This window comes from Macaca fascicularis, chromosome 10 (assembly GCF_037993035.2).
Source record: "Macaca fascicularis isolate 582-1 chromosome 10, T2T-MFA8v1.1".
In the NCBI taxonomy this organism is placed as follows: Eukaryota; Metazoa; Chordata; class Mammalia; order Primates; family Cercopithecidae; genus Macaca; species Macaca fascicularis.
This window is the reverse complement of record NC_088384.1, coordinates 15,294,670-15,318,239: the sequence shown is the minus strand read 5'-3', so window position 1 is coordinate 15,318,239 and position 23,570 is coordinate 15,294,670. Positions and strand designations below refer to the sequence as shown.

The 23,570-nt window shown below is 51.7% G+C and overlaps 1 protein-coding gene across 1 annotated transcript in view; it reads right to left on the bottom strand.

Annotated features, from left to right (window-relative positions):
- The window catches only part of MYH9 (myosin heavy chain 9), a 106,682-nt gene extending 83,448 nt beyond the window's left edge, over positions 1 to 23,234 (bottom strand). The window contains exon 1 of the mRNA XM_065522178.1: positions 23,075 to 23,234. The gene's annotated coding sequence lies outside the window, so the exon portion shown is untranslated. The remainder of the gene's footprint in view (positions 1 to 23,074) is intronic.
- Between the last annotated feature and the right edge of the window lie 336 nt (positions 23,235 to 23,570).

The window sequence follows — 23,570 nt, the reverse complement described above, 5'->3', positions numbered from 1 at the left end:
GTTTCCGAGAGACACATCATTGGCCAGGGATCAGCAACAATCTTCCTGAATTGATCAAGTGGTCATTGCAGTGGACTCTGATCATGGACTTCAAAAGGAGAGGGACCTGCTAATGGTGATTATTCACTTACAACCTTCACAGAAGACATCTGAGGACGAGCCGCAGCCAGGAGGTAGACGGGCTGCATGTGCAAGGCAAGAGCCACCACTTAACTAACAAACTTTGCCAGCTTGACTTGGGCCCCAAGCCTCAGTTTCTCCACCTGTAAAATGGAGCTGATCCCAGCTACCCCCACGGACAGCTACAGGGAGCCCCAGCGGGTCTAGCTGACAGCCCCCACCCCCACCCCCACCCCATCAGCCCCTTCTGCATTGGATCAGAGTACCGTCTAACTCACAGAGCCACTGTGAGGACAAAATAAGCTCCCAGAGCTGGGCTCGGGGCAGCCCCGCACACCAGCCCCTCCCCCGTGATCTTTGCATCCTCTCAAGACAGCCTGTGTCGCCACTGAGCTCACAATGAGTCAGTTACAGACGCTGCCCTCACACAGCTGCCCTCACACAGCCCACTTCGAGGGTCTGAAGTCACATCCTGCCTAACCCAACTCGACATGATTTATTCCACCCCAGGAATGTAGCTCATTTCCCAGAATTTTGTTAAGCCCTTTAGTTAAAGAGTCTGACCTGGCAAGGGGCTCCCTTTACAGCCCTGGCTGAACACGCAGCTCAGCTCAGGCCTGGAGGCAGGAACCACCCTAAGTCAGGGCTGCCAGAGGCGCCAGGGCATCTCATGCTTGGGGCCCCAACATTCATCTCAAGCTATAATTTTTATTTTTATTTTATTTTATTTTTTTTGAGACAGAGTCTCACTGTCGCCCAGGCTGGAGTGTGGTGGCACGACCTTGGCTCACTGCAACCTCCACCTCCTGGGTTCAAGCATTTCTCCTGCCTCAGCCTCCCAAAGTAGCTGGGATTACAGGCATGTGCCACCGCACCCAGCTAATTTTTGTATTTTTAGTAGAGACGGAGTTTCACCACGCTGGCCAGGCTAGTCTCGAACCCCTGACCTCAAGTGATTTGCCCACCTCGGCCTTCCAAAATAAGCCACTGCACCCGGCCTTTTTTTTTAACTTTAATTTAAAAACTTTTTGTCACAAATACAAACATGTCCAACAAAACTGTCACAATGTGACATACACATGCTATTCACTCTGACTCTTTTCCATTCAAGTCTAAACATACTGGTTGCCGGCCGGGAATGGTGGCTCACGCCTGTAATTCCAGCACTTTGGGAGGCCAAGGCGGGTGGATCACCTGAGGTCAGGAGTTCAAGACAGCCTGGCCAACATGGCAAAACCCCGTTTCTACTAAAAATACAAAAATTAGCCAGGCGTGGTGGTGGGCACCTGTAATCCCAGCTATTTGGGAGGCTGAGGCAAAAGAATCACTTGAACCCAGGAGGCGGAATTTGCAATGAGCCAAGATCCTCCACTGCACTCCAGCCTGGGTGACAGAGCGAGACTCCATCTCAAAAATAAACAAACAAACAAACAAACTGGTTGCCACTCACTTCACCAATGAATCTCACCTGAAAGTTTTTGAAAAGCACCACCCTGACTTATCTACGCTAGGAAGCGGAGGCTCAAACAATCTGCCCAAGATCACACAGTCAGGCCAAGCAGAAACTCAAGTCCAAAGCCAAAGGGAAACTCAGTGAGGGGTGGGGGGTCGGGGGGAGCATCCTACTCCAGGCAGGTGAGAGGCAGCTGTAGCTACCCGATCACCTGACACATTCATCTCGTGACACTGACATCATTTGATCCCGCCATCCTCAGCAAAGTGAAGGGTCATGCTGCCCCTCCCCCTAAAAAAGGAGAGCGCCTCAGAGGCTCAGGGAGGCTAAGTGACTTGCCTAGGTACAGGGCTTCCCAGGAACATCCTTGCCGACATGCAGGTGCAAGAGCACAAGAACGAAAGAAGAGCCCACCTTCCTCAGCATCCAAAGTAACAAGAGATCAAGTCTGGCATCAGAAACATCGCCCCTCCCATCTCCAGGCCCAGCCCCACACGGAAGAAATACCCAGAAGTGACGGTGTTCTAAAGGCTTACATGCAAGAAGGATCATCAAGGAGGGGAAGGCCACTGTGCTGGAGCTACAGTGATGAGCCCCAGGAAGGTGATCCCCACATACTCCTACCCCTGGGGTGGCACAGCCTAGACTAGAACAAACTCTCGTCCTGATCCTAACGGCCCCCGGGCTGCATCTGTTACGCGACACTCACACGTGTGCGCACTCTACAGATGGAAAACCCAAAGCTTCTATTTGTCTAGGTCAGTGGTCAAGGACCCCTTTGAGAACTTGTGAGAGGTGGTGAATGCCTTGCATACCACGGTAGGGGGCTCGCAGAGACTCTGCAGCGCGGTGCACGGACTTCTAGGAGTCCCCTGGTCAAAAGCTCAAAGGTAATGGGGCACTAGAGTGGCCTCCTTTTCTACCAAGGCAACATGAACAAAGACTTGAGGCGAGATCTCTTCCTTCGTCACCCTCCGGAGGGTTAAGGAGGATCTCACTGAGGAAGCAAAGCTGTGGGCAGAATAGCCCAATAGTGAGAGTCCACGTGGCACGGGAGGGAGGCTGACTCTTCTGCGCTGCTCTAGGGTGCCCTGGACTCCAGGAACAAGAAGCCCAAAACTGAAGGGTGAACGGTCTCTCCTCCCTACATTTCCATCCCTTAGTCCGGTTCTCAGCTGAGCCAGCACACAGCCAGCCCTGGGCACATAGAAGGCATGGCAGGCAGTGCCAGGCTTTCCAGAGAAGCATCCCAGAGCCTCTTGCATTCCCCGGGGAAAATGATCAAATACAAGTGAGGATGAAATCCACTTATTTCATACTTTACAGAAAAATTAACTTATCACTCCTAGACTGGGTTACAGCAGCACCCTTGTCTGAAAGGCTGGCCAACCCCAGTGTCCTTGAGCAGAGAGCCTGGCCGGCAGGACGACCTTACCACGTCCTTCCCCAGAAACGTGACTACCGCTTACCTTACCACCCACCAAGCAGCGCTCCTTTGCCCAGGCCACAGTCTGGTTTGAAAGTGGCCAAAGCTGTTAGCTGCATATGAGAGAAGGAAGCAGCAGTAGCCCCTGCCCTAGAGAGCTGCCAGATTTGGGCCATGCCATCCTGCCCTGGACACAGCCCCAGGCCCCCTCCTCCCCTTCCCACTCCAAGATGTGTGCATAGAGACTTGCACACACACAGATACACGTGCACACAGACACGTGCAAAGATCTGTGCACACAGAGGTGCAGAGACATGCACACAGAGACCTGTGCACACAGACAGGCACATATACAAACACACACCCACAGATGCCTGCACACAGGCACCCCAGAGGATGCTGGGATATGGCCGAATGTGATACTCCAGAGTCAGGCCAACCTGGAGGTAAGCACTGGATTCTCCTCACTGGTTCAGGAAATCTGGCAAATTACTTAAATGTCCTGAACCTCCCTTTCTTCATCTGTACAATGGGAATGAAAAAGCCCACCTCCCAGGACCCTGCTGGCAATTAAATAATGGTCACTTGCACTTTATTCTGAGTGCTTTTCACCAGGAATCTCACTGTACCGCACAGCATCCTTGTGAGGTAGGTTCTACTGGTATCCTGTTTTGCAGATGGGGAAAGTGAAGGCCAGAAGGCTTACTTGCTGAAGGGCACACAGGTAGGAGCTGCTGGTGTCTGTACCCTGCAGGTCTCACTTGGGGCTCTGGGTCTTCCATGCCTAACCACTCTGCTCCACTGCCTCTAGGGGTGCAATAAGGCAGCGAATGCACCCAGAGCATCCGGCAAGGCTCCACGTAGGACCTTGTCAACAGCAGTTGCTCCAGGATCAGGAAGGGAAAGCGCAGAGGCGGACCCGCAAGCTTTCCAGTCGCCCAGGGCCAAAGCAGCAGTATCTGCCCTCCTGGCTGCTACCAACCCTCTCCAGCAGACTCACTTTTAACCCATTTTCTCTAAGATAACAGTGCCGGGAGGTGGAAGAGTGTTATCTCCCCACCCTTACCCCTCCCAGCTGTCTAGATCGCCCTAAACAGCCAGGAATTTAATGAGCCTGGAGTTGTCTCTGACTCCCAACCACAACCAATTCGGAACGCCCCAGGTCCTGCAGCACAACAAAGGCTGCCCTGCAAAGCCCCGGAAGGGCCTGTGAAGCCTGCCCGGTCCGCAATAGAGCATCACATTCTTCAGATTCTTGTGTAAAAGCCAGAAGTAAGGCAAGGGGGTGGGGGTGGGGGGGCTCTAATTTCAACCTGAGGGTCATTAAAGTCTGTGACTTGTATTAAAAGGGAAGAGACCTATCCCTCTGTACTATGCTGGTCCTCCAAGGTGTATGATACTGCACAGGTCTGCACACCCGGACCTCACAACCCAGAAGCGCCCTCAGCCTAGCGTCCCCCCTTTGAGGACATCAAGGCTCCAGGACACACAGCTGGTCAATGGCAGGAGGGATTCTGCCAGACTGATATCCAGCATCGTACTGGTGGCCACTATGTCTTTCTGTCTAACATAGGTTTAAAGTTCTAGCCAGAGAGTCCGCAGAACTAACCCCAGGTAGAGTTCAGGGGAGACGTCGAGGTGCTGATGGAGACTTGTGAATTCCACAGTGCTCAGCAGCAAGTAATTAATCTCATGACGAGGCGTTTTTCATGAGCACTTGGCATTATATACCCACCTCCCCCTCGCCCTGGCAAAGGCAGGAAACAGTGGGTGGCAGGCCGGCTCTGGGCAGAAGGCGGGCTGAGAACGGCATGCTGGTGGGCCAGGAAGGTACGAGGGGGTGGTATCCATTCTTCAGAGGGAGAACAGCAAAAATCCAGGTTCCCCACAAGGACCAGGCTGACCAGACCTCACACCAGCCTGTCAGCCCTCACCTGCTGTCTACCCAACAGGTCTCTTAGGATGGCACAGGGAAGGCTGTAATTTACACCTGGTGCCATAAAGCCAACTAGGTAATGCAACCACTGCTGTGTGGCTATGCATGGAAGTCTACAAAAACCCAGTTTCACAACTATTGTCCATAAAGGGGTTGAAGTGGGATAAGAAGGCAGGAGAGGCGATGGAAGTAGATATGGAAAATAACTGGCCTGAAAATGAGGCGCTGGGAGAGGATCTTAGATCACTCACTTTGCTACCTGGGGCCAGTCACGTAGGTTTTCTTGGAGTCTCAACATTCCCAGCTACAAAATAGGAACACTAATACTGCCACCCTCATGGGATTGAGAGACTCTTGTTGCGGTAACCCGAAAGTGACTTTAACCTTTACAACGTGATAGAAACATTAGACTGAAAATTGTAAACGGATAAAGATATATAACCTGGCACGGTGCCGGATAAACTGTGGACAGATAAAACATATAAACAATAAAGTTAAACTTTATTGAGCGTCAAAATCCTCTGTGGCATTTCTTATTTTCCTCATTCCACAGATAAGGAAAACTGAGGTACAGAAAGACGGCATGACTCACTCAAGGTCCAAGGGCCTGCAAGTGCGAGAACCAGGATTAGGGCAGACGGTCTGAGTCCAGAGCGCCTGCCTATTTACCTAAGCACCAGACCCACGCCCATCATGCTGGCGAGGCTCAGAAGCCAAAGAAATAAAGCCACCTACCCAGGGCACATCAGGGTCTGTGCCCCCCGCATTCTGGTATGAATATCCTCACCGTTTATGAATATCCTCACCTGTCTCTCAAGCAGGTATCAAGTACTCACCATGGGGAAGGCACCATGCTAGGGTCCTGGCAGCAAGGCCTCTAAAAGGGGAAGCGAGACCAGCACATAAGCCAGCACAGAGAATTGCTAAGACATGAAGCAGTCCGCTGGGAACAGTGGCATAAGCGAAGTATTCAGCAATGCACACTCGAACCATAGCCATCCAACACTCGGGCCAGCAACTGGGAGTTTAGGTTAGAGTCCTGCACCAGCTTTCTACAACTGTTCCTCTTTACCGCTGTCAAAAGGGCTTATGACATAACAGAGGAGAGGAGCCACCTCCAAGAACAATTGGCCCACAGGCACCGGGCAGGAGGCAGGGGGCAGCCCCTGGTACTCAAGCGTTTTGATCAGAAGTAGAACCCCGGAGCAGAGAGTAAAGTGAGACAAAAGGAAAAAGCGGTGGTGAACGAGGGGTGGGGAGTGAGGGGGCGGGAAGCAGGGCGGGAGGGGCATTAATACTTATTGGGAGTCCATCATGAACTAGACACTGCTGAGAGCATTTCATACTTCAGCTACCCAGAGAACACGGACAGATAGTTCTATGAACCAGAGTTTACAGATGCAGAAACTGGAGCTCAAAGCACTTAAACAACTGGTAAAGTACCATCCTGGAGGGCTCGTCCCCTGGACCTGAAGGCATCAACAGAATGTCCCTGGATCAGAGAACCCTCTGCTGACACAAACCCACTCCTCTACTCTCTTCTTCCCTGTGATGGATTGAATTGTGTCCCTACCAAAAATATCCATCATGTTGGAGCCCTAACTCCCAGTACCGCAGAATGTGACTGTGGTATTTGAGGACAGGGCCTTGGAAGAGGTAATTAAGTTAAAATGAGGTCCTTCGGGTAGGCCCTAATCCCATGGCTGGTGTCCTTATAATACAAGGAAGAGACAGGCGTGTGCGTGCACAGAGGGAAGACCATGTGAGGACACAATGAGAGGACGGCCACCTACAAGCCAAGGAGAGAGGGCTCAAAGGAAACCAAGCCTGTCCACACCATCGTGGACTTCCAGTCTCCAGAACTGAGAGAATAAATGTCTGCTGCTTAACCACACAGTCTGGCACTTCATCATAGCAGCCTGAGCAATTTATTTTTTTTTATTTATATTTTTATTTTGAGACAGGGTTTCACTCTTGTTGCCCAGGCTGGAGTGCAATGGTGCCATCTCGGCTCACCACAGCCTCCGCCTCCCAGGTTTGCGCAATTCTTGCGGCCTCAGCCTCCTGAGTAGCTGGGATTACAGGTGCCCGCCACCACACCTGGCTAATTTTTGTATTTTTAGTAGAGACAGGGTTTCACCATGTTGGCCAGGCTGGTCTCGAACTCCTGACCTCAGGTGATCCGCCCGCCTTGGCCTCCCAAAGTGCTGGGATTACAGGCGTAAGCCACCATGCCCGGCTGCCTGGGCAATTTATTACCTCTCACCATACCCCTCACCTGACTTGGGCTCTCTACAGCTCTTACTGTCTTGACCTACCTAGTAAGCGTGTTTGATTATTGTCTGTTTCCGCCACTAGAGAGGAAACTGCAGGGACTTCAGTTGCCTTATTCAATGACATGTCCCCGGAACCTAGAACAGTCTCTAGCAATTGATACGTATTTAATGAATAAATAAATTGAATGAAAATGGGATGTAAACCCACCTGCTGCTTCTGAAGTCACCCACTCCCTGTCCCACACCCCACTTCCTGCTGCTTTCTCTATTCCTTGCATCCACCTCTACTTCCTCCAATATAACAGCTACTAAATAATTTTAAATAGTATAAATTCAGACTGCGCGCAGTGGCTCGTGTCTGTAATCCTAGCACTTTGGGAGGTCGGGGTAGGAGGATCACTTGAACCCAGGTGTTCGAGACCAGCCTGGGTAACATAGCAAGACCCCATCTCTACCAAAAAATTTTAAAATCAGCCAGGTGTGGTGGCGTGCACCTATAGTCCCAGTTACTTGGGAGGCTGAGGTGGGAGGATCACTTGAGCCCAGGAGGTTGAGGCTGCAATAAGCTATGACTGTGCCACTGCACTCCAGCCTGGGCAAAAGAGTGAGACCCTGTCTCTTAAAAAAAAAAAAAAAAAAATTGACAGGTAATAAAAAAAAAAAAGTTAGGTTAAGATTTAGGTTGTGTTTTTGAGTTCGTATTTAACCATGGGAGGGTATTAAGGACTGACAGAGTTGTCCCAGTGAAACCTCAGGCCTAGTGCTGATCCAGGTCCCAAGAGCAGGCTGGAGAGGGGATGAAAGGAGCTCAGAAAATCTGCAAACACACAAGGGCAGCGGTGGCCACCATGACCACCGTGACCACCTGGGCCCCCAGCCCTGTTTGTGCCCTTAGTGGGGTGGGGAGCAACAAGACTTTGGTACCTTTCCCATGAGCAAACGACTTCTCTCCCGCTGTCTAGGAAGACAGCAGAATTCAGGTCAGCTGGATTTGAGTGGGGAACCGGGGTTAGGAAACGTGGGTCTTGGACACCGAAAGAGGCAGCCACAACACCTGGCAGAGGAAGCCTTTCTCTGGAATGAAAGGAAATACCAGAGCAAAGGCAACTCTTGCATTCCAATTTCTAGCCCCTTGACTACCCATCTTCTCCCCTTAGGCCCACCTCCAAATACTCTCTTTCTACAAGCATCTGTCTGCTCAAAAGTAGCCACTAGGATTCTGAAACTTCCTCTTTACAACAAAACTAAACTGTTGCAACTTGTTGCTACCATTCTCACACCATCCTGGAAAACGCGGGGCCTTAGCAGAGCCCAAGACGCCTGCCAATGGCCTTCCGACTTTGGAAGACCACTCCACCCCACTATCCTCCCCTGCCCCTGCCCCTGCCCTCAGCTGCCCCTGCTCCACTGCCACCCTCGGTAGGGTCTCTCTCAGTAGGGCCAGGGGCTATTTCCCAAGCCTCCCTGTTGTCAAGGTCTCTTGGAGACTTTTTCTCTCCCTCACTTCCTCCCAGTGGGTTTTCTGGCCAGGGGCCTTGGAAGTGACAGGCACAGTGGAGGCGGGGTGAACAGGTTGAAGAGCTTCCTCCAAAAGCCCAGAAAGATCTCCCAGCTCCCTTGTTCCTAAGCTTTCTCACCACTAATGACAAAGTGGTTTTACCTGTTTTCCATCGGCTGGAATCGACCGGAATTGGGCATCCAAGCAGCCGCCACCTCCTCAGTCCCCTCAATCACAGCCACACCAGAGTGAAGTGGCATGCTTCCTAGGTCTACACTGCGAGCCCCTCCAGGACAGGGCCTGGAACCTCACATTCATCTGCATCCTGACCAGCGAGCCGTTTCTGGCCTAGATCTAGAACAGATGTACTGGATACGTTTGCTGAATGAATTTCCAAGAGTCAATAAAACCCATGGAACTTTCTGGCAACATGAAACACGGCCCCTCCCCTCAGTGGACATAAGTGGGTCATTAAATTATGAATTGTGGAGACCAATGCAACATAGGAACTTCACATTATAGTACTAAGTAACTCAGAACACACACAGTCTCTGTTCTGCTTACAATTGTGTAAAATACATGTGTCTATGGACAGGAAACCCAGAAAAATGCAAAACAGTGGATGAGGTGCGGGGCAAATCTGCTCGTTGCCAGCTTTGTTGCAATAATGCTTGTGGAATAAACACCACACACACACACACCCTTATTTCTTTTTTACTTTAACAAGAGAAGAACTGGCTGGGTGTGGTGGCTCACACCTGTAATCCTAGCGCTTTGGGAGGCCGAGGCAAGTGGATCACCTGAAGTCAGGAGTTCAAGACCAGCCCGGTCAACATGGCAAAACCCTATCTCTACTAAAAATACAAAAATTAGCCAGGTGTGGGTAGTTCATACCTGTAACCCCAGCACTTTGGGAGGCCAAGATAGGCGGACCACCTGAAGTCAGGAGTTTTTGAGACCAGCCCAGCCAACATGACAAAACCCCATCTCTACTAAAAATACAAAAATTAGCCAGGCATGGTGGCACGCGCTTGTAATCCCAGCTACTCGGGAGGCTGAAGCAGGAGGATTGCTTGAACCCGGGAGGCGGAGGTTGCAGTGAGCCAAGATTGCGCCAGTACACTCCAACCTGGGCGACAGACTGAGACTCTGTTTCAAAAAATAATAATAAATAAAAACAGAAGAACTGATTCTAATAACAATTAAGTCTCCCTCAATATTCCATGAAAAATCTCATGCCAAGACCTTTGGCTGGAAAAACGTGCTGGCCACACAACCAGAGGACGCAGGCGGCGTTCCCAGCATCCACCCCGAGGTGAGTGACCCGGGGGTGGAATCCTGCCCTCCCACATTTCCTGGGAAATGGGGCAAGGAAGCAAGCCTTCACGGGCCGCCTTGGCTTATGAAGAGGCTGGGTCTTGGCCGAAGGAGGAGAGGAAGCGTTTCACCAGCCCCAGGTGACTCACAGGGCCTTCGCCAACCTGAATCACCTCTGAACAAAGATCTGCCTGAGTCTGGGCAACTGAACGAGGTCCCACCCCTGCTCCCTGGACTTGCCACACCATGTCTCTACTTTACAATCTCAAAGCCTGCCTCCTTCAGGAAGCCTTCTCAGACTCCCCCATGCCTTCTCCCTGGGTTCCCAGCATCTGTATCTGGTGGGAGGCCATCAGCAACCAGAAAGAAGGGCCCATGTTTCCTTTCCCTCAGTATTCCCAGCACCCAACCAGTGCCTTGTACCTAGAATCAGTTCCAAGGAGTCACTACTGAATGACTATGGATCTGACGGGTGGATAGATGAGGGACGAACAGAACCCAATGGTTTCAAGTGGGCTGATGTCAAGAGCCCACGACGCAATATGATGGCAGGTCGTCTGGCTAGCTGGTTCCCCAGAGGGCACTACTCAGACAGGCACAGCAGTGCCTGGATTCACGCTAGGACCAGGGTCTTCCCACCTGCTCTCCCTTAGGTCCAACCACATTCATTTGAAAAATGGCCAGTGGGGTTAAAGGTGAAGTCAGTAGCCAAGGCATCACTGCTGACCTGGCAACCCCGCTGTGGGTTGCCATCTGCTGTATGAGAGATCCCATTCTGCCGCAGCCCAACATTCTCTCTGCACATTGAATGAATGCTCAGCCACTGGCAAGGGTGGAGGCCTCAAGGACCAGCCCAGCCGCTCACCGCCAAATGAGGAAACACAAGTCCAGGAGTGCAGGGCGTCTCCAAGGCCACAGAGAGTCAGGAGCTGGAGCACCCAAGTTTGAATCCCTGCACAGTATCCCCATCTGCAAAATGAGGATAAGTCCCTACCTTATGGAAACAAGGGAAGAATTAAATGAGATAATCCATGTAAAAGCCCTAGCAATGGCCAGGTGTAGGTGCGGTGGAGGCTCATGCCTATAATCCCAGCACATTGAGAGGCCAAGGCAGGAGGATCACTTGAGGCCAGAAACTTGAGACCAACCTGGACGACACAGTGAGACCCCATTTCCATTTTTTAAAATGTAAGTTAAAATTTTTTAAATAAAAGATAATAAATTTTTTTAAAGCATCAGCATGGTACCTAGTACATACAAGTGCTCAATAATTTCTTTTTTTTTTTTTTTGAGACAGAGTTTTGCTCTTGTTGCCCAGGCTACAGTGCAATGATGAAATCTCAGCTCACTGCAACCTCTGCCTCCCAAGTTCAAGCAATTCTCCTGCCTCAGCCACTCCAGTAGCAGGGATTACAGGCATGCACCACCACACCTGGCTAATGTTGTAATTTTAGTAGAGATGGGGTTTCACCATGTTGGCCAGGCTGGTCTCGAACTCCTGACCTCAGGTAATCCACCCACCTCGGCCTCCCAAAGTGCTGGGATTACAGGCATGAGCCACCACACCCGGCCAATAAAGTTTAATAATTATAATTAATAGCAAGGCTGTGATGTGACCCAGACAGCAGCTCTTCCTCCCTTCCATGCCCACCTTCCCATTCTCCCTCCTCCTCTCAGGCAATCCTAGCCTCCAGAAACTTGGCTCAAGATGCTCAGATGTCTCTAGTGACTCAGGGTAGCATGGGCTTCCCTCAGTATCCCAACTCCCTGTTGGAGGATAAGGCTGCTTGGTGACAGGGACAGTCTGTCAGTCCTCCATCCCTGCTGAGCCCCACCAAGACAGCACAGTGCAGACCACATAACTGGAGCTTAGGGAGTCTCTGCGGACTGATTTGGCAAAGGACAACTCCCTTATACCCAATACTTGGTTCTTAAATATAAAAATAAAAACTCGAAAATGCCTCCCTACCACCTTTCTCCTCCTAGGGATTCCCCCATCAGCGTTCTGTAAAATGAAGAGGTCACTAAATGGCATTCAAAAGCTTTTGGCTGTCTAGGCCTCCCTGTCACAGGCTTAGAAGTGAAGACACCAGCCAGGCACAGTGGCTCATGCCTGTAATCCTGGCATTTTGGGAGGCCGAGGCAGGTGGATCACCTGAGGTCTAGAGTTTGAGACCAGCCTAGGCAGCATGGTGAAACCCGTCTCTACTAAAAATATAAAAATTAGCTGGGCATGGTGGTGCACGCCTGTAATCCCAGCTACTCGGGAGGCTGAGGCAGGAGAATCGCCTGAACCCGGGAGGCGGAGGTTGCAGTGAGCCAAGATTGTGCCACCACACTCCAGTCTAGGCGAAAGAGCGAGACTCTACCTCAAAAAAAAAAAAAAAAGTGAAGACACCAATGAGACCTGAACCCCATTTGTGCAACAAGGACTAGGAGCTGATTCTAACTGTCCCAAACATGGAGTTACAGCCTGGGGACAGAAATGAAAGAAGACCCCGCCTTTGACCTCCTCGTCCGCATAGGACAGTGAGTTCTCAAATCTTCTCCCCCATTCTGGCCCAGTTAGATTAAGTCACCCAAACTGTCCCAAATGTCTCGTTCTTTATGTTTATCAGACAGGAAGCTGCCTCCTCTAGCTCAGTGACTTAATGTGAAACACAGGAAACGCAGTGGCTTTTGAACATAGACAACTCTAAATAAAGGTGCCTCTATTGCTTTGTAACAGGCTTTCTAAAAAAAAAAAAAAAAATACTTAACCCTCAGATCAGTGTAACGAGATGAACTGTACTGTATGGGAAAAGGATGCAAAAGTTGCAGGCATCAGAAACCCCAGCATCAATGCCGGGGGTGGGTTCCAGCAGTTTCCTTAGTCATCTTAATCGTCACACCTTGTTATCAAGGGACAGGCTTGTTGGATAAATATGAAATCTTTAAAACTTGAACCTGGCCGGGCACGGTGGCTCACGCCTGTAATTCCAGCACTTTGGGAGGCCAAGGCAGGTAGACTGCTTGAGCTCAGGAGTTTGAGATGAATTTGGGCAACATGGCAAAACCTCATCTCTACAAAAAAAAAAAAATTAACCAGGCGTGGTGGTGTACGCCTGTGGTCTCAGCTACTTAGGAGGCTGAGGTGGGAGGAATGCTTGAGACGGAGGCTGAGGCTGTAGTGAGTTTTTATCGCACCACCACATTCCAGCGTGGGCAACAGAGAAACATGCTGTCTCAAAAAAAAAAGGAAAGAGATGAAGAGGAGGAAGAGGAGGACCAGACCACTTCACATCCATTTATAATGCTAAGAAAGAGGCTTCTCCATGGTGCAGATGGGAAAACTAAGGCAAGCAGCAGGAGAAAAGGCGGGGGGTCTGGTCCTAGCTCTGCCTGATCCCACAACTTTGTTTTGTTCCTTCTCCCATGCATTTTGTGTTGAAAACACAACAAATTATCACCCAAGACATTAAGTGACCTAAAGTTACTAGAAATCAGGGCTGGCTGAGGACAGTGGGCAGCGGTGTGGCTTTCTGAATGACCCACCCTGCTGCCTGGCACCACCCCATGTGAAATATTGATTTTTCGAGCTGTGGGAACTTTCAGTTCAAGTGGCCACGTCCAGCTGGAAGAAGTTCAGAGAAACCCAAAACACTTCCCACCCCATTCCTTAACCCTAGTGCCCCCCGCCAAAAAACAACAAAAAAGACGAAGGGAGTAGAAGAATAGACTCTTAAGGAAAGATTAAAGGAGCTAAGTATGTATTGCTTGGCTAAACAGGGAATAAACATCAAAAAAAAAAAAAAAAAGAGAGAGTCACCATTTAGAAAACACGTTTAAATGAAGCCTCCTGATTTGGAAAGGCACTGGGATGAGTGAAACCAGGGGCCGAGGTTTTCTACTGACTCACAGAATGAGCTTGGGCAAATCACTTTTTCTCTAATTAGGAAAAAAAAAGAAATGTTATTTTAATTATTCCCAACATCTCTTCCAGCCAGGCATTCTATAATTCTAAACTCAGTAGGGAGGGCTTTCATTGTTGTTGCTGATTTTTCTTTTAAGCAGGGGATCATTTCAAATTAGAGATAAAATGAAAGAAGAAAGGCTCTTCTTTCTAAGGCCCACGTTCTCAAAATGATGTAAACGTCCTTCTGATGAGTGGCAACCTACTCAAGGAGATTAGCTTCGAGCTCCCCAACACATTAAAAATTGTACAGAGAGGCCAGGCGCGGTGGCTCACGCCTGTAATCCCAGCACTTTGGGAGGCCGAGGTGGGCGGATCACAAGGTCAGGAGATGGAGACCATCCTGGCTAACGTGGTGAAACCCTGTCTCTACTAAAAATACAAAAAAATTAGCTGGGTGTGGTGGCAGGTGCCTGTAGTCCCAGCTACTCAGGAGGCTGAGGCAGGAGAATGGCGTGAACCCGGGAGACGGAGCTTACAGTAAGCCAAGATAGCACCACTGCACTCCAGCCTGGGCAACAGAGCAAGACTCTGTCTTAGAAAAAAAAAAAAAAAAATTGTACAGACAGACATCATGCTTGGTCCAAGAAGGGGAGAGAGGGACCTCCCTGAGAAGCCCCCTTTCTCCTCTGGGACATACCATAAGGATGATAAGGGCCTCTGAGTGGTACCAAGGAAGTGACTCGAGGGTGGGGGAGATCAGCTACCTGTAACCCCACTACAGGCCTCAGCCCAACCTGCGTGGCAGGAAGCCACACCTTTCGGGAAGGCCATGCAAGGCTCCCTCCAGCCACAGCAGGAGGGTCCCGAGCTAGAGATGCAGACAGCCACTGAGGGACTCCCAGCTGCTCCGGTGCTCGGCAGAAGTCCAGCCAAGGGCTTTCTCTGGGGACACCTGCCCGGTTGCTGAATCATCTCAGGCTCAAGAAGCTAATCGTGGGAATGGGAACCTGAGTAATTCCAACAGAAGCCTGCCTAGGTTACTTTTTAAAGAGACATGCATCAGACCGAGTAGGCAGCTCCCCTCCTGCCTCCCAAATATTTGGTGCCATCTAAGCACAAGGGACGGGGGCTGGGTACAGATACAGGCCACCTGCCCGTGCAGTGGCAGTCCCATTTTAGAGCCAGGCTCATAGTGTGTACTCACGTGTGACTCACACCATTCTCCCAGGAGGCCCGGAGGCTGCCTTGCAGGACCTCAGGACCCTGACGGGGTCTTCCAGACCTTGATCAGGAAAGGAGTCAACCAGGCACAACAGCAGCACCGGCAGCTCCTCCCAGGGCCCACACCATCCAAGGTGAAAGACAGCCGTCCTTGAGAAGAGGGGCAGTGCCCTCCGATTCAAAACACCCCTCTGATCACATCTTCTCAAGAATTTGGGCTTTTCCAGTGTTGTTATACATAAAAACCACAGGCCAGATGTCTCAGGGGAAACTGGGGACAGAGTGGGAAGGGACATAATAGTGGATGCAACGACCCCAAGTTAAAAAAGAAGGCCGGGTGGCCGGCTGCAGTGGCTCACACCTGTAATCCCAGCACTTTGGGAGGCCCAGCGGGGTGGATCACCTGAGGTCAGGAGTTCGAGACCAGCCTGGCCAACATGGTGAAACCCTGTCTCTACTAAAAATACAAAAATTAGCCGGGCGTGGTGACAGGTGACTGTAATCCCAGCTACTTGGGAGGCTGAGGCAGTAGAATCGCTTGAACCTGGGAGGCGGAGGTTGCAGTCAGCAGAGATCACACCATTGCACTCCAGCCTGGGCAACAGAGTGACACTCCGTCTCAAAAAAAAAAAAAAAAAAAAGCAAGCCAGGTATGTGAGGGCCTGGGTTGGGCTTCAGGTTGGGGTGGGTTCCCTAGGGCAGGACAGCTTATGATTTGGAGCCAAGCGAATTATGGAAACCTTGCAAGAGGGATCCCAAAACGCTCTCCACACACATGCAGGCTTTCTCTTCTCATACAGCAAAGAAAAATCAATCATCTACCATTTCCCAGAATATGAAGAAGTGGATCAGAAGGGACTTCTGTTTAAGGGGTTACTCTAGTGATGTGACATCATGGGAAGAAAACAGGACCCTAAGGTTTCAAGCACAAAGACCCTTCCCTCCTTCCTTGTACAAGGTAGGCATTCCGTTTGCACCATGGAACCTAAAGCAATGCACTTTAAAGTTGAGACCTACAGCTTGGCCAGCTGGACCTCTTATTTTTATAGTTAAGAAAAATGAGAAATAGCTGAATTTTGGATTCTTTAAGGGCAATATGGCCGGGCGCAGTGGCTCATGCCTGTAATCCCAGCACTTTGGGGAGAAGAAGCGGATGGATCACCTGAAGTCAGGAGTTTGGGACTAACCTGGGCAACATGGTGAAACCCCATCTCTAATAAAAATACCAAAAAATTAGCTGGGCGTAGTGGCGCACGCCTCTAATCCCAGCTACTCAGAAGGCTGAGGCAGGAGAATCGCATGAACCCGGGAGGTGAAGGTTGCAGTGAGCAGAGATCGATCATGCCACTCCAGCCTGGGCAATAGAGCGAGACTCCATCTCAAAAAAAAAAAGTATTCAGTGAAATGTACTGCTCACTCCTGTTGCCTATGCAACCACCATTACCAGGGTCTCAATATCTTTCCAGAAATACTGCATGCACAGAGCGGAGTTTACATACCATGTTTTACACAAAACGAAGCACCATTTACACTACGTTGCGTCTGGTGTTTTTCACTTGCAACATAGCTTGCAGAGCACGCCCTATCAGTATATATGGATTGACCTCATTTTTCAAAGGGCTGCAAGGATTTCCACTGTACAGCTGTACCATGATTTAGTTGACCTTTTTAATAGACAGCTTGTTTCCTGTCATTTTCTATGTCAGTGTGGAGATGAAGATTCTCAGATACTCCCTTTAGCACATCTGAGTTTATCTGTGAGATAAATTCCTAGAATGCACTCAGAAGGAGTATGCTTTGACAGATACTGCCGAACAACTTTCTTTTTTTATTGTTGTTCTTTAATGTAATAGAGACAGAGTCTCCCTATGTTGCCCAGGCTGGTCTAGAACTCCTGGGCTCAAGGAATCCTCCCCTCTTGGCCTCCCAAAGTGCTGGGATTACAGATGTGAGCCAACATGCCCAGCCCCAAACGACCTTCTAAAAAGAGGATTGTACAATATACACTCTCATCAATAAGGTACCAGAGTGCTGGCCAGATGCAGTGGCTCACGTCTGTAATCCCAGCACTCTGGGAGGCCAAGGCGGATGGATCACCTGAGGTCAGGAGTTCGAGACCAGCCTGGCCAACTTGGTGAAACCCTGTCTCTATTAAAAATCCAAAAATTAGCTGGGCGCGGTGGCAGGCGCCTATAATCCCAGCTACTCGGGAAGCTGAGGCAGGAGAATGGCGTGAACCCGGGAGGCGGAAGTTGCAGTGAGCTGAGATCATGCCACTGCACTCCAGCCTGGGCAACAGAGGAAGACTCCATCTCAAAAAACAAAAAATAAAAGAGTGCCTAGGAAATTAAAATTACTTGATTTTGCTGGGCGTGGTGGCTCATACCTATAATCCTAGCACTTTGGGAGGCCAAGGCAGGTGGATCACCTGAGGTCAGGAGTTCGAGACCAGCCTGGCCAACATGGTAAAACCCCATCTCTACTAAAAATGCAAAAACTAGCTGGGTGTGGTGGTGCACCCCTGTAATCCCAGCTACTCGGGAGGCTGAGGTGAGAAAATTGCTTGAACCCAGGAGGTGGAGACTGCAGTGAGCCAAGATCGCGCCATTGCACTCCAGCCTGGGCAACAGAGTAAGAACCCATCTCAAATAAATAAATAAATAAATAAAATTACTTAATTTTTCAGTTTCTCAGGCACTCCCATGCATAATTTGTGGGCACATAAACTGGTATGATGTCTTTGTAGGGAGATATGGCACCTCCTAGGAAATCAAACCTGGCCAGGCACAATATTTCACACCTGTAACCCCAGCACTCTGGGAGGCTGAGGCAGGAGGGTTGCTTGAGCCCAGGAGTTTGAGACTAGCCTGGGCAACACAGCAAGATCCCATCCCTACAAAAAACACAAAAATTAGCCGGGTGTAGCGGTATGCACTTGTAATCCTGGCTAGTCAGGAGGCCAAGGCAAAGAATTGCTTGAGCCCAGGAATATGAGGCTGCAATGAGCTATGATCATGCTACTGCACTACAGCCTGGGCAGCAGAGCAAGACCCTGCTTCAAAACAAAATCAAAAAAACACAAAGGAAATCAAACCTCCCCTTGCCCAGAGCCAGGGTTGGAAGCAAGGTCTCCAGTCACCCAAGTCCAGTGCTCTTCCTATATCACCCTTTGGCTGTCTCCCAGACCACGGGAAACCACGTGTTTGAATTAAAACCACAGTCTGCACACCTTCTGTCCCAGCCAGGACCCTGTGAAGAGATTACTCAGCACAAACTCATCACCAAGTGCATTCAAAAGCATCAGCAGATGGGCCTCATAGCCACTTGCCTATTCACCATTCGGGCATCACAGTCCACAGCCACAATACACGCATACCTTATTGTGCATAGAGGCAGAAAGAACATGGAGCTAGAAGCCAGGAAAACAATCTATCCTCCACCCTCATCCCCGCCCCCTCAACCTGATAACCCAGGGAGTTAAGACTGATCATTTATACTAAAAAAAAAAAAATGTGGGCGGGGGGCCGGGTGCAGTAGCTCACGTCTGTAATCCTAACACTTCGGGAGGCCGAGGCGGGTAGATCACCTGAGGTCAAAAGCTCAAGACCAGCCTGGCCAACATGGTGAAACCCTGTCTCTACTAAAAATACAAAAAAATTAGCCAGGTGTGGTGGCGGGCACCTGTAATCCCAGCTATTCGGGAGGTTGAGGCATGAGAATTGCTTGAACCCAGGAGGTGGAGGTTGCAGTGAGCCAAGATCGTGCCACTGCACTCCAGCCTGGGTGACAGAGACCTTGTCTCAAAAAAAAAAAAAAAAAGTGGGGGAGGGGGTGCTGGGCATAGTGGCTCACGCCTATAATCCTAGCACTCTGGGAGGCTGAGGCAGATGGATCACTTGAGGTCAGAAGTTCCAGACCAGCCTAGTCAAAATGGCAAAATCCCATCTCTACTAAAAATACAAAAATTAGCCAGGTGTGGTGGCAGGCACCTGTAATCCCAGCTACTTGGGAGGCTGAGGCAGAAGAATCGCTTAAACCTGTGGGCAGAGGTTGCAGTGAGCGGAGATTATGCCACTGCGCTCTAGCCTGCGCGAGAGTGAGACTCATCTCAAAAAAATAAAAAAAATTTTAAAAAATCACATACAAGCCGAGCACGGTGGCTCACACCTATAATCCCAGCACTGTGGCAGAGGCCAAGATGGGCAGATCACCTGAAGTCAGGAGTTCGAGACCAGCCTGGCCAACATGGTGAAACCTCGTCTCAACTACAAATACAAAAACTAGCGGGGTGTGGTGGTAGGCACCTGTAATCCCAGCTACTCAGGAGGCTGAGGCAGGATAATTGCTTGAACCCAGGAGAAGGAGGTTGCAGTGAGCCAAGGTCGCGCCATTGCACTCTAGCCTGGGCGACAGAGCAAGACTCTGTCTCAAAAAAAAAAAAAATATTGGCCGGGCGCAGTGGCTCAAGCCTGTAATCCCAGCACTTTGGGAGGCCGAGACGGGTGGATCACGAGGTCAGGAGATCGAGACCATCCTGGCTAACACGGTGAAACCCCATCTCTACTAAAAAATACAAAAAACTAGCCGGGCGAGGTGGCGGGCGCCTGTAGTCCCAGCTACTCAGGAGGCTGAGGCAGGAGAATGGCGTAAACCCGGAGGTGGAGCTTGCAGTGAGCTGAGATCCGGCCACTGCACCCCAGCCTGGGCGACAGAGCAAGACTCCGTCTCAAAAAAAAAAAAAAAATACACACACACACACAGCCACTACATAATAGGCCATGTACATACTTTATTTCTTTCAGTTCACGCATCTTACCCCACAGGGTAGGATCTTGATTCCCGTATTACATATGAGCACATCCAGGCTGTGAGGCTAAGTGACTTGCCTAAGGTCACAAAGCTAGTAAGCGGCAGGGTCAGGATTTGAACTCGGCCTGTTTCCAAAGCTCACGTTCTTTCCACTCTCGCACTCTTCTCAGCTCTAAAAGTGGGATTCAGTAAGCCACAGGAGCAGCACTGCCAGGGCTCCATTCTTTTGTCAGCAGAGGACTCCAGCCCAGGGTCTCAGCACACCAAGGGTTAAGGCTGAGAGGCAGTGACTCTCTGGGGCTGCACAAAGGGAAATGCACTTCCTGCCCCAGCAGGCAGAGATGCTGTTTTATGCTCAGTAAATTAGGACGTTTGTTTAATTAAGACGACACACAGATTTTGTTATTCTAAATATTTTTGGAACATAATGCTTGGGAGGAAGCTGTCAAGGCATGGGTTTTTTCGGTTTGTTTGTTTTTTTTTTTTTTCTCTTCTTCCTTTGCTTTGGGTTTCTCTTTCTCCCCCTCCAAGAGAAGAAGGGTACGGCTCGGAGGAAAACGACAGCCAACCCCTCCTCTCCTTTTGAAATAAAGATGTCAAGCTGGTAAGGGCTGTCTTAAGTACTTTATTGAAGAATTAGCTAGAAGAGGAAGTAAAGGAAGAACAGCCAAGCTGATTTCTAGCAATACCCTACCAGGCTACATAACAATGCTGCATTTTTTGAGTGTGTTTTTCTTCTTTTAAAGCGCTAACAGATCCTTGTTTTGTTTTTTCTGGAGCAAGAGCGGGCAAAAGGCAGGCTGTGATTAACATGCGTCCTTCATCCTACAAGAGAGAAGTTGTCCCATCTCCAACCCCTTAGGTTAAAAAGTTTAAAAATAAAAGCAAGAAAGCCAGGGCCCTGATCTTCTCTTTCCTCTACCCTGCTGAACCTTTCAGATGAGCAGCCTCACAGAATGCTGCTCTTTTCTCCCGGACTGGAGAGCTCCCCAAACGGAGCCTGCCAATGCCGGCTCTCCAGACACCTGGATCTGCCCACCTGCGCTGCCAGGGCTTGCTGAGTATGAAGACTGAAGTTCTTTGGTGTCACCCCACAGTCATCTAGGGCGCAGTGGCTCTCAAATTACACTAAGCAATCTCTCCATGTTTTTAATTACCCTCCAATTACCCACAAAGAGGCTCCTCACTTTCCAGCACCGCGTGCTTGCCTCAGTTTGCCAAACCTGCAATGTGCTTCTCCCTTGTAGCAGCTCCCTCCTTGTCCCAGAGAAGTGGCCCCTCTCAGCCTTGAAATTCCTCGAGTCCTTTGTCTATGGCATACTTGGGACACACATCACAGGCTGCCTTTGTATTTCACTCGTTCTGCCACTTTCCCCTTGAGGACTGTAAACTCCCCAAGGGCAGAGGCAGGGCCCGGGATTTCACAGGGCAGTCTGGCTCCCTTCTCCCAATCTCCATGACTCACAGTACCTTTCCGGGGTCCCTGTCATCTCCACCTCACGTTAGACTCATCTACGGATTTGTCTCAGTTCTCCCCTAAGTGCCCATGGGCATGGGCCAGGTCTTACTCAACTCCCATCCCCCACCACCTGCCAGAGTCCCTGGCACAGAGAGGGCAGTTAAATATTTGCTCAATTACACATCTGTGTCCTCTTCCCCCCACATAGCAGCCTTGTATACAAACTGACTATTATTAATTGAGTGATTGTCTCAAAAGGCCTCCCTCCTTACCAAAAAGGAACTCCTAAGCCATCAGGTGAGCCAAACACTGGCCCAGACAGTGGAGTTAGAATGGCCACAGTGTTGCGCCGCATGGAGAAGGAGCCAAGGTTCTCTTCCCTTTCCACAGTTACTGAACAGTTACTTTGAAATCCTGTTAAACCCAGAAAAGGGCGCAGTGAACCGAAAAGTGGCTGGGCCTCTCAACTGCCCGGTGGAGAGAGCGCCTGCCTCCACGACCTGGGACTTCCCAAGGAGTCTGCTCTCCACACCGGCTGGGTGGGGCCGAACGTTCACCCTGCCCCCCACCTCAGGACAGCCGGCAAGCTAGTGCTGGGGGTGCTGCCTCTCAGTTTGAAACAGCGGGGCTTTCCTGGAGGAATGAGGATGCCGCCGTCCTATCTCCTGCGCGTGGCCCCAGAACAGGATGGGGTGGGGACTCCAGCACAGGGAAGCGGGTGCGGGGAGTGGAGAATAGAAAACTCCGATCTGGCTCAAACAGGAAAGATGCAATCGCCCAGGCCTGGTCGTAACGGCAGAGCCAGCTGCCGCCGCGCCCCGCCCGGGCAGGATGGCCCCTGGGTGCGGTGGAATCAGGTGCACGCCTGGGCGGCCCCGACGGCTGCTGCATTCCGGGCCTCCCTCCCCCGGGGAACAGAAGTCGGAGGTCGAGGGCTGGAGCAGGGGCTGGGGGTGGCCCTTCCTGCCTCGCGCCCAGGTCCCCGCCGGGTCCTCCTTGTCCGGGCAGCCGCCGCACCTCCCCCGGGCCCTCCTCGGCCAGCCTGACGGCAGCGGGCGAATGAGGAAGTCGGCCGCGGAGGCGGAAACCGGGCCGGGTGCAAGGTCTGCAGCGGGACGGTCCGACTCTGACTCAGGAGGACGCCCTGACAGCTGCCAAACGGTGCCCGCTGCCCGTTACCTCCGTGCCTCAGACGCCAGGAACTTCCACCGGAGCGGCTGCCCCGGGCTCCCAACCCGTGAGGCTGGGTCCCAGGGGCCGCGGCTCCCGGAAGGGGTTAAAAAGTTTGCCAGAGTCGGGCCTGGGCGAGGCGAGGCGAGGGCGGGGCGCGTGCCCCAGCGGCAGGGGGAGGTCGGCTCCGGTGCCCAGTCCTGGGACCGCACCGGGGAACACGAGGGGCGCAGGGGAGCGCGGGTCCCGAGGCCGCCCCTGCACCCCGAGGCCTCGCTGCCGCCGGCCCCCTCCCCGAGTTCCCGCGCGGGGGTCCCGGTCCCCCTGGGAAGGATGCGGTGCCGGGCACCGGGCCGCCGGCGTCCGCGCCTGCCCGCGCGGGTGGCGGGCCGCACCGAGCCCAAGAACCACAAGTCGGCCCGGCGGCCGCGCGTCTCGCCCCCGCCCGCCCGCCGCCGCCTGCCCGGGGCGGGACCGCGGTGGGGCTCGCTCACCTGAACCTGGATCTGCCCCGGGAACAGGAGCTGGTCTCCCGAGAGGACTTTCTCGAGCGCTCGGGCGGCGGCCGGGTGGGGCGAGCGCACGAGGCGGGAGCTGCAGCAGGTCAGCCTTGCTCAGCCTTCAGTGCCCTGCCCAGGAACCGCGGTGATCTGCGCGCCTCACCGCACCCAGCTCGGCTCCTCGCCGCCTTCCCGCCCCGCCCTCGGAGTCGCGGGCCCATTCCCAGCCCGGAGCCGGCTCCGGGGCGGAGCCTGGAGGCACAATCCCGCCCTCCTTCCTGCTTCACCCACTGCAGGCCGCGCCTGGCTTTGATGGGCAGACGTGTTGGCCTCTGGAAAGGGGAGTGGGCGGAGCCTCTGCGGCCAGATGGGTGGGGATTCATCCTCCTCTTTCGCCCCCACCTCACCACCCGCTCCACCTTCCTCCGCTTCCTAGGCGGGAGCCCCGCCCTCTAGGGCGGGTCCAACGGACAGCCAGGTTCTAGGATAG